This window comes from Pteropus alecto, unplaced genomic scaffold (assembly GCF_000325575.1).
Source record: "Pteropus alecto unplaced genomic scaffold, ASM32557v1 scaffold20, whole genome shotgun sequence".
Taxonomy (NCBI): domain Eukaryota; kingdom Metazoa; phylum Chordata; class Mammalia; order Chiroptera; family Pteropodidae; genus Pteropus; species Pteropus alecto.
Window position 1 is genome coordinate 39306580 of NW_006436298.1, and position 13847 is coordinate 39320426.

General features: G+C 36.7%; 1 pseudogene; it reads left to right on the top strand.

The window, feature by feature from the left end:
- Positions 1 to 12239: 12239 nt before the first annotated feature.
- Positions 12240 to 12348, top strand: LOC112481000 (annotated as a pseudogene).
- Positions 12349 to 13847: the final 1499 nt, after the last annotated feature.

Here is a 13847-nt window from a genome sequence, read left to right on the forward strand (position 1 = left end):
ATTAATGTTTAAAATGTACCCTTCCCAATTTCTCATCTTGTACAGTTTTTATATAGGGATTCTCTGTCTTGAGTAAAGTTGTGATTCTTTAAGCAGCCATAGCTTAAGCCACCTCATACCATAATTAAAGTACTTCATAAGAAGTGGTGTGACTTACTGCCAACTCTCTCACAAACCATCCTTGAAAAAAGTCCAGAGTTAATAATTAGTAGAACATACAAGATTATCATAGCACTGGCCCCACAGCTACCAAATTTAAAAACTGACTCAACCCTAAGTCCCTAGAGCAGTTAACCCAGAACATAATTATATTCCCAGAATTCAGTACTTAGTCTAAACCAAAAAGATGGGCAAAGACCACTACAGAGATTCTCCAGCATCGAGAGAAGAAAGATACCTCCTTGATTTGAGCTGCAACAGTGTGCAAGAGTTCATGCCATTGTCTAGGAGTCATGACCTGTGAACTTTCAATCAACTGGGAAATATCTCTTGGCAACAGATTATTTTTAAAACCATGAATATTCTAGATTGAGAGAGAAATCCACCTATGCACACCATCTCCTCTCAGAGAAGGACATTTAAGATATTGCTGTTTGAGCAAAGTCTAGAAATTTGACCTGGTGGCATCCCAGTCTTATTTGAAGTAGCTTTCTTTTCCATCCAGTATATTTAAAAACTTCTGAATTTCCATTTCCCCTCTGAACTCTGAAACATGGAGCATTAAAAGATATTTTTGAAAGTAGCAAAATCTGACTCACATACATGTGTAAAATAAACAAGTATTTATTTAACTCATTAAGTGGAAGACCCAGGCAACTGGTTCAATGGAGAAGTCAAAGAACCACAAATTTTTATGGAGTAAGAAACATTAAAATGAATGTGCAAATAGATACAAAACTGGCTTTTGCACAGGATAGTGGTATAAGGGTTGTCCCTCACAGAAAGAATCATTTTCATGTCTATAAACAAGAATTATTTTGCATTTCAACTTACAGAGTTGTAAATTAGCTCCCACAGAATCAGAATCAGATAACTGTGAAGGCTGTGTGCTAGTTTACATGCTACATAGTTACACGGTTTACCATTGGAGCATACATTTTTCCTCACTAGCACCTCAAATTGAATTGAATGTACGCCCCAGTTAGTTACAAAGCATTCACATTCTTATGTGAGCAAGCCTTTTCTCTCTTTGCCCACAGAGACTGTTTTTACTACCTCCTGCTGCTGGTTCACTAGTCCTAAAAACTCTGCCTTCTAATCTGAGCCATATTAAGATCACATGGTGGGGAGCCATTCTTGCTTGTGCACAAGCCCTGTGAATCAGTCCAAGGTTAGCTCCTTCACAGTTCACGCCTTGGTCCTGGATACAGAATGGAATCAAAGCAGATCAGCTAGTGCTCTCCACCACTCACACACACATGCGCGCGCGCGCGCACGCACACACACACACACACACAGTCAGCTGCATTGCATTATAAAAGCAGCAAAAGAATGCTGCTTTAAAAGTATGTCCAAAAAAAAATCTCTTTTCCCTAAAACAGGATGATTGCCTCAGCTCCTCCAGCTATTAATCCCTCTGAGGCCCATTGGTATTGCAAGAAGCTCAGGAGGCCAGAGCATGTATGCTTAGGTATTCTTAGGACAAGCTGCAGCCTGCACAGTAAAGTAGCAGCTGGGGACAGTATCTTTGCTGAGGACAGCAAGGGCAGTGTCTGCTTGCTCACCAGCCCCCTCATGGCTATCTGCTGAGGCCAACCATGGATACCATACGTCTCCTCCATAAAAGACAGCCACTGGCCTGTGAATTGAGCCTTATAAGCAGCAGTACCCAGCAAGTTCAAAATTCCACATGGCCTGAAAAAGACTCTGGCCTAGGCTACAGCAGTTAAAGTGAATTGTATATTTGTCCATTCAGACTGCATCGAACCACCAAGATTAAAAATCTGTGTGTCCTGGCCCTATCTAAAGCTCCATCTAAGACTGCCATTTTGCTATCTAAATTAATTCTATTCCTTATCTATTTTTCCAGGTTTGCTGCAAATGCCTTGATGCCCAGCACTCCTCCATACTCGCCCCTCCATACTGCAGTCCCAAGAGGACCAGGCAAGGAAGGGGTGGGTCTCTGTAGCCCAGCTTCTGCCATACTCTTCAGTTAGGGAGGAACTCTTCTGAAGGGAAGAGTAAAGGAAGGGTAGGGAGAGACAAGAGGCATCTGGGCTAAATGCTATTCCTTCACAGTGTTACCATTACAGTGATTGGAGTTCCAGTAACACACGGGTCTTGGTTCTTATCACTGATGAAGAAATGAATTTTCAATCACTGACAATTATGAAGAATAAAATTTATTAAAGGCACAGTTCTAGATAGAAAACAGGTCACACCTAAACTGGCTAACCACGTGAAAAAGAGGATACCCTGCGGGGGGCGGGTTACAGCAGGGAAAGATAGAGAGTTGTAACATCACCCCCCCCCCCGCACCCCCAACACACACAGCCCTGCAGAAGTGGGAAGGTCTGTATTATACTTGAGCCGTGATGGGTGGTTACAAAGGCAATCTTAGGTGATTGGCATGTGAGGTCATTTTGACTGACAGTTGGCTGCTATATAACTCTTTACCTAGTGGGCACGTACCTATCCAGAATTGAGTCTGTTATAATTAGATTCGTGAACTTCTGGGCATCAATATGGTATTATAATGATGGCATAATGAGGCTGAGGTTGTGGGCAGGTTAGGGTAGTACCTTCTGTGAAGGCGTCTGTGGCCAGATTAAACCATCTGTCCTTTGTTTCTGGGGATGCAGGAGGGATTCTCTAACTACCAATAAGGTGTACTTTGAGTGACCTCTAGGCTGGACTTCTATTCCTTTGTTCCCCTGTCACTCATGTCTGACTAGCTACCTAACAACAGGAAATAAAAGAATGGGAAATAACCACTCACCAGGAAATATAAGAATGGGAAGTAACTACTCATGCAACACAAAGTAATACCATTGGCTTAAGATGCATCTTTGTTTCATGTGTCGCCAAGCTAGAAAAAAGGGAAATATAAGAATGGGAAATAACTACTCACCAGGAAATATAAGAATGGGAAATAACTACTCACCCAACACAAAATAATATCTCTGGTTTAAGGTGTGTTTCTGTTTCATGTATCACCAAGCTAGAAAAAAGGGGTGTCCATTAAGCTATGTCCACCATCTAATGTAAGATACATCCAAATTAGAAATAAGTTACAAAGTAGAGAGAGAAAAAAAGTAAGTCTTAATGTAATAGTAACTAGTAGTAAGAGCTAAAATTTGGGGGTAGCTACTATGTGCCAGGCACTATAAGCAATTTACTTGAATTGTCTCATTTAATCCTCACAAGAGCCCCATGAAGGCAGATATTATAAATAGTATTATCCTCACTTTATAGAAGGAAATGGAAGTAGAGTGAGATTGTACTTGCTCAGGGCCTCAGGTATTAGTGGAGCCAGTCTAAATCTTTACCCTTGCATCATTGTAGCTCATTTGGAAATTACAGAAACTATATAGAAACAGGAAAAAGTCACTTGTTATCTTAGTACTGAAAGACAACATCATAGTTTTGATACTGTTCCTTCCAGTAATAAAAATAGCAATAAATTTTTTATGAGATTTTAAATGAACAGCATTTTTTCCCTTCAAAAGACTTTTTTTTTTTCAATTACAGTTGGCATTCAATACTATTTTATATTAGTTTCAGGTGTACGGCATAGTGATTAGACATTTATATAATTTATAAAATGGTCACCCCAGTAAGTCTAGTACCCACCTGGCACCACACATAGTTTTTACTGTATTATTGACTATATTCCCTATGCTGTATTTTACATCCCTGTGACTATTTTGTAACTACCAATTTGTACTTCTTACTTCCTTCACCTTTTTCACCCAGCCCCTCAACCCCCTCCCATCTGGCAACCATCACTTTTTTCTCTGTATCTTTGAGTCTGTTTCTGTTTTGTTTGTTTGTTTATATTGCTCTTTAGATTCTACATATAAGTGAAATCATATGGTATTTATCTTTCTCTTCTTGACTTATGTCATTTAGCATAATACCCTCTAGGTCTATCTATGTTGTCACAAGTGATAAGATTTTATTTTTTATGGCTAAGTAATAGTCCATTGTATATATGTACCAACTTTTTATTTAGTCATCTATTGATGGGCACTTAGGTTGCTTCCATCTTGAGTATTGTAAATAATGCTGCAATGAACATAGGGATGCATATATCTTTTGAATGTTTAGTATTTTCGAAGCAACAGTTTTTATAGGAACGAAATGCAACAATTAATAAATATCTGAAATTTCTGTCTAACGTTTTAGAACAGTCTTACTATGAGTCTTCTAAATTACAAAGTTTTTGTTGGTAGTCCCAGCCAATCTCCTTCCTATGCCCCTTAATGGGTTAATCCAGTCTTTCCCATGATTTGCTCTGTTTTTACATGGTACTTAAAAAGGTCACCTAGTAGTGTGTTTCTGGTATCAGTGCCAAATATCCCTCTTAGACCCTGGAAACTGTAACAAGATTCTCCTGAATTCTTACAGAAAATGATCCCAGACCCCTTGAGACTCTATATGGCAAGCGACCAGATGTCATCACAAAAGCCTGACTCAGATTTCTGGGCAGCCAGTGGCCTCAGGGGACAAAGCTCTTCCAAGCCTTTGGAGCTCTTGCAACACCAGTAACTGGTTGGAATGGGCATCTCCAGGTCAGAGAACCAACCCTAGTGGATGTCTGACACTTGCAATGCAAATGAAGCCTAAAAGGTTGTGCAAAACAAAATTGAAAACCTTGCTTGTAGCTAAGACATCAGCCCTTCACATACCCAGCAAACCCGGACAAAAGAAATGCAAATTAACTATATTTTATAGGAACAAGTTGAAAGCATTATGCTGGCATTTTTCCCCCTTAAACCCATACTGAAGGAAGTAGGGTGGCGCCTTACACTGTCAGAGCCTCCAAAGACTTCATCTGTGATTAAGAATGGTTTTGTATAGAAATAACCTTGTGACTGGAATAGGTTTTCTCGAACTGGGCAGGGTATGAGAGGGACTTGCTGCATTTGTGAGGAATTTTAAATGTTGAGTTTTTATTTTAAAGATGGTATAAAAATCATCTTACTTGTTATGAAGAAATAATTCATTTTTAGTAATAATTCGCATCTGAAAAACTTTTTTTTTGTAAAATAAGACATTTGTTTCTTAAAATAGTGTTTCTTCCACTAAAGGAATGGACCTATTCTTGGAAGTTTATGACAATTTTTTTTCTCTTGAAAAGGTTAATATAGTTTTCAAATTTGAAACATTGTCAGGTACATTAAAAAATTAAAACTACAACACCTAGTAGGGTGTCAAAGGAATGCTAAACTTATCAGGATGATCACTTCATAAGTTATATAAATGTTTAATCACTATGTTGTACACTTGAAACGAATATAATATTGTATGTCAACTGTAATTAGGAAAAAATTACATGACTTCTGCTACATGACTTCCTCTCACTAGGTGCCTTAAGTGAGATGTCAAATCAGGTGAAATGAATATGCTATATATCTCCCTAAGTAGAAAGATACAGACTTAATGGAAGGCATTAACTGTTTTAGGCATAAACATAGCTCCTGAGTCAGAATACAAAGCACTATACAGATAAGAAAAAAATTCATTCTTACCTAGAAGCCTTGTGGAGGCGAGGGTGAGATGTGTGCTCAGAGTCAGCTGGCGGGTCCTTTGGCTCCTCCAGAGGCAGAACATCCTGGGTGTGAGGAGCATGGGAGGTCCTCAGAAGGAGCAGCAGTGGGGCTTCTAATATGGCCAGATGAGCAAAGTGAACCTATATGGAAAGGACTGTGGCAAGACACAGGTGAAAATGCATATAGTAGTACCCAGCACAGTGCTCAGTACAAAGCAGAAGTTCCATATGTGGTTGTTCCAATTCTGGAGTTTTATAGACAATGATCTGGCTTGACAGAATTGTGGTTTTAAGTTATATTCTGCATAAAACTTTTGTATTACACTGATACTTACCTTGTATATAGACAAAATGAACATATTTACATTTGATAAGCCTATAGTAGATATCTATCATATGCCAGACACATGTGCTAGTTGATTTTACAGACGCAGCCCCAGTTCTTCTGAGATCCTGTGCTGTCTTAGGTCAAATCGTTTGTTACACCCAAATAAACAACCACTGACCCATTCCATATTACTCTGGAAGTCCCAAACCCAAAGTTTCTGGGAGGAAACTCCCATTCTCCTGGTAGTTTTCTGGCCAGTTTGCTTTATGGCACAATGTGAAATCAGCCTCTTCTCCATCATTTCCTAAAGCACACTCTGTAGGGCAGCAATTGATTGACAGTGCTTCTTTCACTTGAATTAGGGGCCTTGCCCATAATGGGAGATCATCAGAAATAACTTCTTTTGACCTGTCTGTAAAAAGGGACAAACTTCTATTTACTAAACATCTGCTCTTATCATTCTGCAATGACTCTCTGAAGTCCCCAAGGCACCTTATCTTATCCCTAGCTCAAGATGTCTTATATACCCGGATTCCCTTTTTGTCTCTGAAGCTCTCATGCATGTGGAGTCTCTGACTCTCTCATATGTTTGGAGTTCCCATACATACATATGTATTACATTTGGTTATTATCTTCTGATGACCTGTCTCATATCTATATGATTATTAGACCAGCTGAAGGAACCTTGAGGATAGAGAAAAGTTTCCTCCTTCTCTACAATTGCAAGCAGCTTACATGAAAGTAAAGATTATGTACTCTGGAAAATAGATGACACTAGTGGCTACAGGACACTTCTGTAGACCAGTGCATCTCAAACTTTAATGTGCATACCATTTGGGAAAGTCCCATAGTCCCATAAAAGCACCAGTGTTTATATCTATAAAATGAGAATTAATAATAACCTCTAACTCATGAAGTTATTTGAAGATGAGATAATATATGTTAAGTGCTATGGAAGAAAAATAGAAAACCGAAGTTAGTATTGTCAAGTGAGCAATGTAAAATGGAGTTAGGAGGCCTCTGGGAAGCTGAGCTAACTCACCCCACTCATGTAAAACTGAACTACAAAATTGGGTTAAACCAAAGGCTGTATCCTGATACAGTTCTGGAACTGGTTCTATATCACTGAGATCTTATTAAAAAATAAATTTTACCTAGCAATATACATAAGCAATTAATCATGTATAGCACAGTGTAAGTCTACTTGCCATTGTCAATCACCGCTCTTTCAAAGAGACTTATATAATTCCTTTGCAGCTCCCCCTTCCATTTTTTCTGTCTTTACAATCTCGGTCCCTTTCTTTCCCTCTTAGAATATAGTTGGGTTTTTACCAAAATCTGTCTCCCCCAATTCCTAAAAATACTCCCAATAAAGCTTTTGTTTGCCTTTCAATTCTCAGTCAAAATTGATTGACAGTGCTTTTTTTCACTTAATAAGAGCTCAGTATACATTAACCATAATAATAATACTATCGTCAGCATTGTTAGATGATGGCTGTGATATTATGATTTATAATAAGAAATAGAAATTTGGTCTTCCTCTCCTATACACAGCTCATAAAACAATTGCAATTTCCTAAGTAATAAGAGAAATGGGAGCATCTTTCATTCTTTTGGCCTGGTTCCTGAAATAGCTCCAGAGCTCTAAAGGTGAAAGGGGTGTCTTTTGTTATTCATATAGAGCCCATTTCAACCACACCTGAGTTTATGTCAATAACATGAATTTTGGAAAGCCCTTAGATAGGGGCTGGTTACCAGGGAAACCAACCTTTGATTAGAGGGTTTGAACTTTCAGACCTACCCTATAATCTCCAGGGAGGGGAGAGAGGCTGGAGGTTTTATCACCAAAGGCCAACGATTTAATCAATCATGCCTATGTAATAAAGCCTCCATAAAAGTTCTTATAGTATGGAGCTGAGTTCACAGAGCTTCTGGGTTGATGAACATGTGGACATGCTGGGAAGGGGGTGAGCCTGGAGAGGGCATGGAAGGTCTATGCTCCTTTCCACATACCTTGTCCTGTGCATCTTTTACATTCAGGCATTTCTGAGTTGTACCCTTTCATAATAAACCGCTAATCTATTAAGCAAACTGTTTTCTTGAGTTCTGTGAGCCATTCTAGCAAATTATCAAACTTGAGGAAGGGGGTCATGGGAACCTCCAATTTTAACCAACTAGTCAGAGGCTCAGGTGACAAACGAGACTTGCAATTGGTGTCTGAAGTGAGAGGGCAGTCTTGCAGGACTGATCCCTTTAATCTATGGGGGATCTGATACTAACTCCAGGTAGATAGTGTCAGAATTGAGTTAAATTTTAGGACACCAGTTGGCGTTAGAAAATTGGTCAGCGTGAGAAAAACACACACACACACACACACACACACACATTTTGTGACTAGAGTAAAGTATTGAGAGTAGTGTTGTATGTAGAGAAGGAAAACGAATAGAGGTTTTTCCTTTCATGGCTAAGAACCTTCCCACTCTATACTTCCAGTTCACAGAGAAGTCCACATTGCATAGGTAATAAAGTGGCAGGGTGGCACTGTGAGGGAAGAGGAACTTTCTTTTACCCTCAAGGAAATTTCAGCTGTTCTAATAAATAAATAGACATGAAACAGATTAGCAAGAGAAAATAACCAAATTTAATACATATGTATGAGAACTCCAAACACTTGAGAGTCAGAGACACCACATGCATAAGCGGTACAGAGAGAAAGGGAACTGGGTATATAAGACATCCTGAGCTAGGGATGAAGTAAGGTGCCTTGGAGACTTTAAAGGGTCATTGCAGAATGATAAGAAGAGCAGATGTTTAGTAAAAGAAGTTTGTCTCTTCTTACAGACAGGTCAAAAGAAGTTATTTCTGATGATCTCCCATCATGGGCAAGGCCCCTAATTCAAGTTCTTCCAGGTTGTCAAGGAAGGGAGGAGCAGAAGTTTTTCCTGAACCCACAGCTAAAGTTGCCCTTAGATCAAGACAATCCACATACCACAGAAGCACATCTTGGAGTAACTAGCTCTGAATTCCTATAGAACAAAGTTATTCATTTCTTCATATATTCATAGACTGTTAAAGCTGCCCGTTTTTATACCCTTCTTCTGCTCTATAGATCACACATTTCAGCTGTCTATATTGAACAAATTGTGATTCGATCTTATGCTACACTTTTAAGTCTTGATACATGCTCTTTCCTCTGCCTGGAATACTTTTTCTGTCTCTCCAATACTTCACTTAACTTCAACTCATTCTTTTTCAAATAAATATATTAATTTGTTTTCCTATGTTTTCTCTTTCTTTCTTTCTTTTTATTTTTTGTTTCTCTTTCTTTCTTTCATATATGTGTTACCTCCCCCCCTTTTCTTTTATTCATTCAACAATAGTTATTGAATGTCAATCATGTGCCAGGAGAAACATTAATCAACATGACAAAGTCTCTATCCTCCAGAAATTTATATGTGAGGAGGATAGGCAATAAGTCCCCCTTGCCCCAAAATAAATACATAAATATATAATACATCATCTGATGATAACTGCTGTGAAGAAATACTTAGCAGATAATGAGATTAAAAGTTGTGACATGGGGAGATATTTTAGAGTAACTTAAATAATTTAAGTATACTTTTCTTCCTCATAGTCTGTGAATACTTTAGAGTCAGACTTTAGATCATTATTTACCTCTATATCTTCAATACATAATTTGTGTGAAGCCAGGGAGATGTTTAATAAATATTTGTTGAAAGAAAAGAAAAGAAAAGAAAAGAAAAGAAAAGAAAAGAAAAGAAAAGAAAGAAAGAAAGAAAGAAAGAAAGAAAGAAAGAAAGAAAGAAAGAAAGAAAGAAATGTCAGATTCCAATATAAATCCCAGATGAGAAAACTGAAGTCAAGGGAAGTTTGATTTGCCCAAGATGAAATAGAGAGCAGGAAATATAAATCTTAACTCTAAGAATGCTTTGTTCGGAAACAATGTTGTTTTTAGTGTGTCATATTATGCATGCCTAAAACACCTTTATTTTAATAATGTCCCATCTGTTCCTGTTTCAGTGTTGTCTAAACTTGGCTACGTGAGTGAAATTCTCAGAGCTTGTTTTTCTAGTTTCTTACTTAGCCTTCATGGAAACCATCACCGTTTACTCTTGAATAGACAGAAGACTTCACTAAAGTCTCAACAGTATATTCGTTCACCTGGTCAAGCACTTGGTTGGTCATAAATCACAAGGATTCAGAATGCACTGTGGATCTAGGACCAGGAGAGAGTTTCCATTGGGATCTCCTAGGATTCTTTTATAAAAGAAAAATAAATTTGGGATAATAATTCTCAAACTTTTTGGCTCAGAACAATTTTGCTGTCTTTCAGCTTACTGAACATCCCAAACAGCTTTTGATTGTGTGAATTATATCTACTGATATATGAATTATATCTATTGACATTAGAAATTAAAACTAAGTAATTTAAAAATATATTAATTTATTTAAAAATAACAATAAAAGATATTTACATGTTAACATAAATATCATTTTTATGAAAAAAAACTATATTTCTTAAAACAAAATATATAAAATGAAAAGAGTAGTATTTTACATTTTTAAGAATTTAATATCTAGCTTAATAGAAGAAAGCTAGATCCTCCTATTTGCTTCTGCATGTAGTTTGTTGTGATACTGCTCATTATTTAGACTCAAGAACTCCACTGCATATCCATGAGGAAACGAGTATAAAAAAGTCAAATGACATCTTAGAATTATATAAAAAAAAAAAGTAGTTTTGATCCGTGGACTCCATGAAAATGTTTTAGGGATCCCTGGGGTCCCCTGGGCCATACTTTGAGAACTGCTAGTTTCAAGAGCCATAAATTTATATTTTAAAAAAAACCAAACAAACAAAAAAAGGAAATTAAATTGAGCTATGTTTTGAGTTTTTATTCTACAAATGTATATATTTTCATATTCCTATAGCAGCAGTCCTCAATTTTTAGTGCATAGGCTTAAGAATCATTTAGGAGACATATTTAAAATGCCGATTCTGAGCTTCCATCCCCCTCAAGTTGCTGATGAACTAAGTTTCAGTTAGGATTTAGGAATGTGCAATTTTTAACAAGTCCCACTATAGTTCTTCTGTCTCCAGTTAATAATAAGCCATGGCAGATTGTTTGACAAAAATTGTTCTAGAGAAAAAAAAATAGCTTGGGTATTTTGGAAAACTGAAATGCATTTGGTGAGATGACATTTTAAAATTTGAAGTGGAAGCAAATATCTGATCTAAAATAGAGACACCAAGAAAAGGGAGACCCTTTTCTTGTGATATATATAGGCAGATTCTGTGGTTATTGTACCAAGACTGTGAATTCTTGGTAGCATGTGGCATGTGAAATTTTCCTGTCTGCTGGATTTCACTACAATAGTCCCCTCTTATCCATGGGGCGTACATTTTAAGACCCCCAGTGGATGCCTGAAACCACAGATAGTACTGAACCCTAAAAATGTTGTGTTTTTTCCTATACATACATATCCTTGATAAAGTTAAATTTATAAATTAAACATAGTAAGAGATTAACAACAATAACTAATAATAAAATAGAACAATTAAATAATATAATAAAAGTTATGTGAGTGTGGTCTCTCTCTGTCTCTTTTAAAATGTCTTACTGTACTGTACTTGACCTTCTTTCAATGATGTGAGATGATATAATGCCTACATGATGAGAGGAAATGAGGTGAATGATGTAGTAGACATTGTGACATAGTATTTGGCTAATATTGTCCTGTTGTATTGTCAGGTCAAAAATAGCAGAAATTTCTTTTTGCTTCATAATTTCAAGGATAGAAGATTTGTTCTTACCATATGTAGATCTTAGCAACTCAGTACTCAATTTTTTTCTTTCTTCATTAAATTGAAAACTTTCATCTTTTTAAGGAAGCACTTTACAGCTTCTCTTTGGCATAACTGAATTGCCAGCATCACTACTCTTGTGCTTTGGGGCCATTATTAAGTAAAATAAGGGTTACTTGAACACAAGCACTGAGATACTGAGGCAATGGAGCTGGTAACCAAGATGGTAACTGACTAATGGATAGGGAGCATATGCAGCTGGGAGACACTGGACGAAGGAATGATTCACAACCAGGGTGGGACAGAGTGAGAATGTAAGAGATTTTACTGTGCTGCTCAGATCGGTGCACAATTTAAAACTTATAAAGTGAGTATATGGCCATGCTACCCTGAACACGCTCGATCCCGGAAGCTAAGCAGGGTCGGGCCTGATTAGTACTTGGATGAGAGACCACCTAGGAATACCAGGTGCTGTAGGCATAAAATAAATAAATAAAAATTTAAAAAATAAAAAAAGTAAAACTAATAAAGTGTTTATTTGATATTTGCAAGCCATGGTTGATCATGGGTAAGTGAAACCTTAGAAAGCAAAACCATGGTAAAGGGGGGGACTACTGCATAACTGAAATTCCCTTAAAGTCATCCAAACACAGTTCTTCAACCCACTAATAGTATATTTACTTTATGCTATGACAGTGAAAACAAATTTTTTTTTCTAGAAGGAGCTGAAGATATCATTCAAGCTTATGAAAAAACATGGAAGAAAAATAAACATGTTTTAAAATGTGAACTTGGAAAATCAGTGAACATTAAGATAGCTGCCTTTTGCTAAATAGAATGATGGCAATTAAATGCACCATTTTATTCATTATTTACCAAATAGCCATTAAAGCTTGCACACTAGGTTCTAGAAATATCGATATATTTATTCCATTGGCTCTCCCATTTCTGCCACTGGCATCATCATCCTTCTTGTTGCTTAGGCTAGAAACCTGTGAGTCAGTCCACTCCTTTGTTTCCTTCACACCCCATTGCTCATCACTCAACCATGTTAATAGATTCAGCCCAAAATCCCTAGACAAAACAAAAAACAAAGCCTGAATTAGTTTGAACTCTTACCAAAAGGATAAGAGAATACCTCTTACTCCATATACTTGCCAACATAGCCTGAATTATCTGTTCCTTGAATGTTTGGGGTAATTTGCCCACAGAATAATGTGGCTGGGTGACACTTTTGTGGAAAAACGTTTGGCTATTTTTAAAATTTTCCTACAGATACTGGTATTCAGATTTTTCTATTTTTTGTATCATTTTTACTGTTTTCTATAAAGAAATACTGGATTTTAAAAGTTAATGTCATTGAATTATGTTTAATACTCTCATAATATGTAATCTTCATATATGTAGTTAAGTCCCATACCTTATTTCTATATTTTTCCTTTTTTCTTTATTAGCTGTTTCAAAGTTGAATTCTTTTTAATTTTTTTCCTAGCTCTCCCTCATTTGCTTGCTTGCTAGAAAGCAAAAACAAAGCAAACAAAACTTTATTTTCCCCCAAGGAACAACTGGGCCTCATTTTATCTAACCACTTTATCCAATAAATGTGAATGTATCATCAATAATATGAAAACTATGCCTGTCAACTTATAAATGCCATTATTGAGAGGTGGTGTGTTATAATATGTGCAAAAATTACATTTCTGGTAATTTATTAATTTTCTTAATCTTTATAAATTAAGCTTTGAGTTTCTAAAACAAATAATGTTAAACTCATCACCTATATTGAACTAAACTAAATTCAACACATTAAAATGTTTATAAAAACTATATTTTTCTAAAGGTTTTACCTAATCAGAGATCTGAAAGTTTTAATGTATCAAAAAATTACTGAACAGTTGGTAAGAATAGTGAGAAACTATAGAACAAATGAGAATAAGACATCAGAGGGGAGGCCTAGTAGAAGACTAAGAGTGAAATGA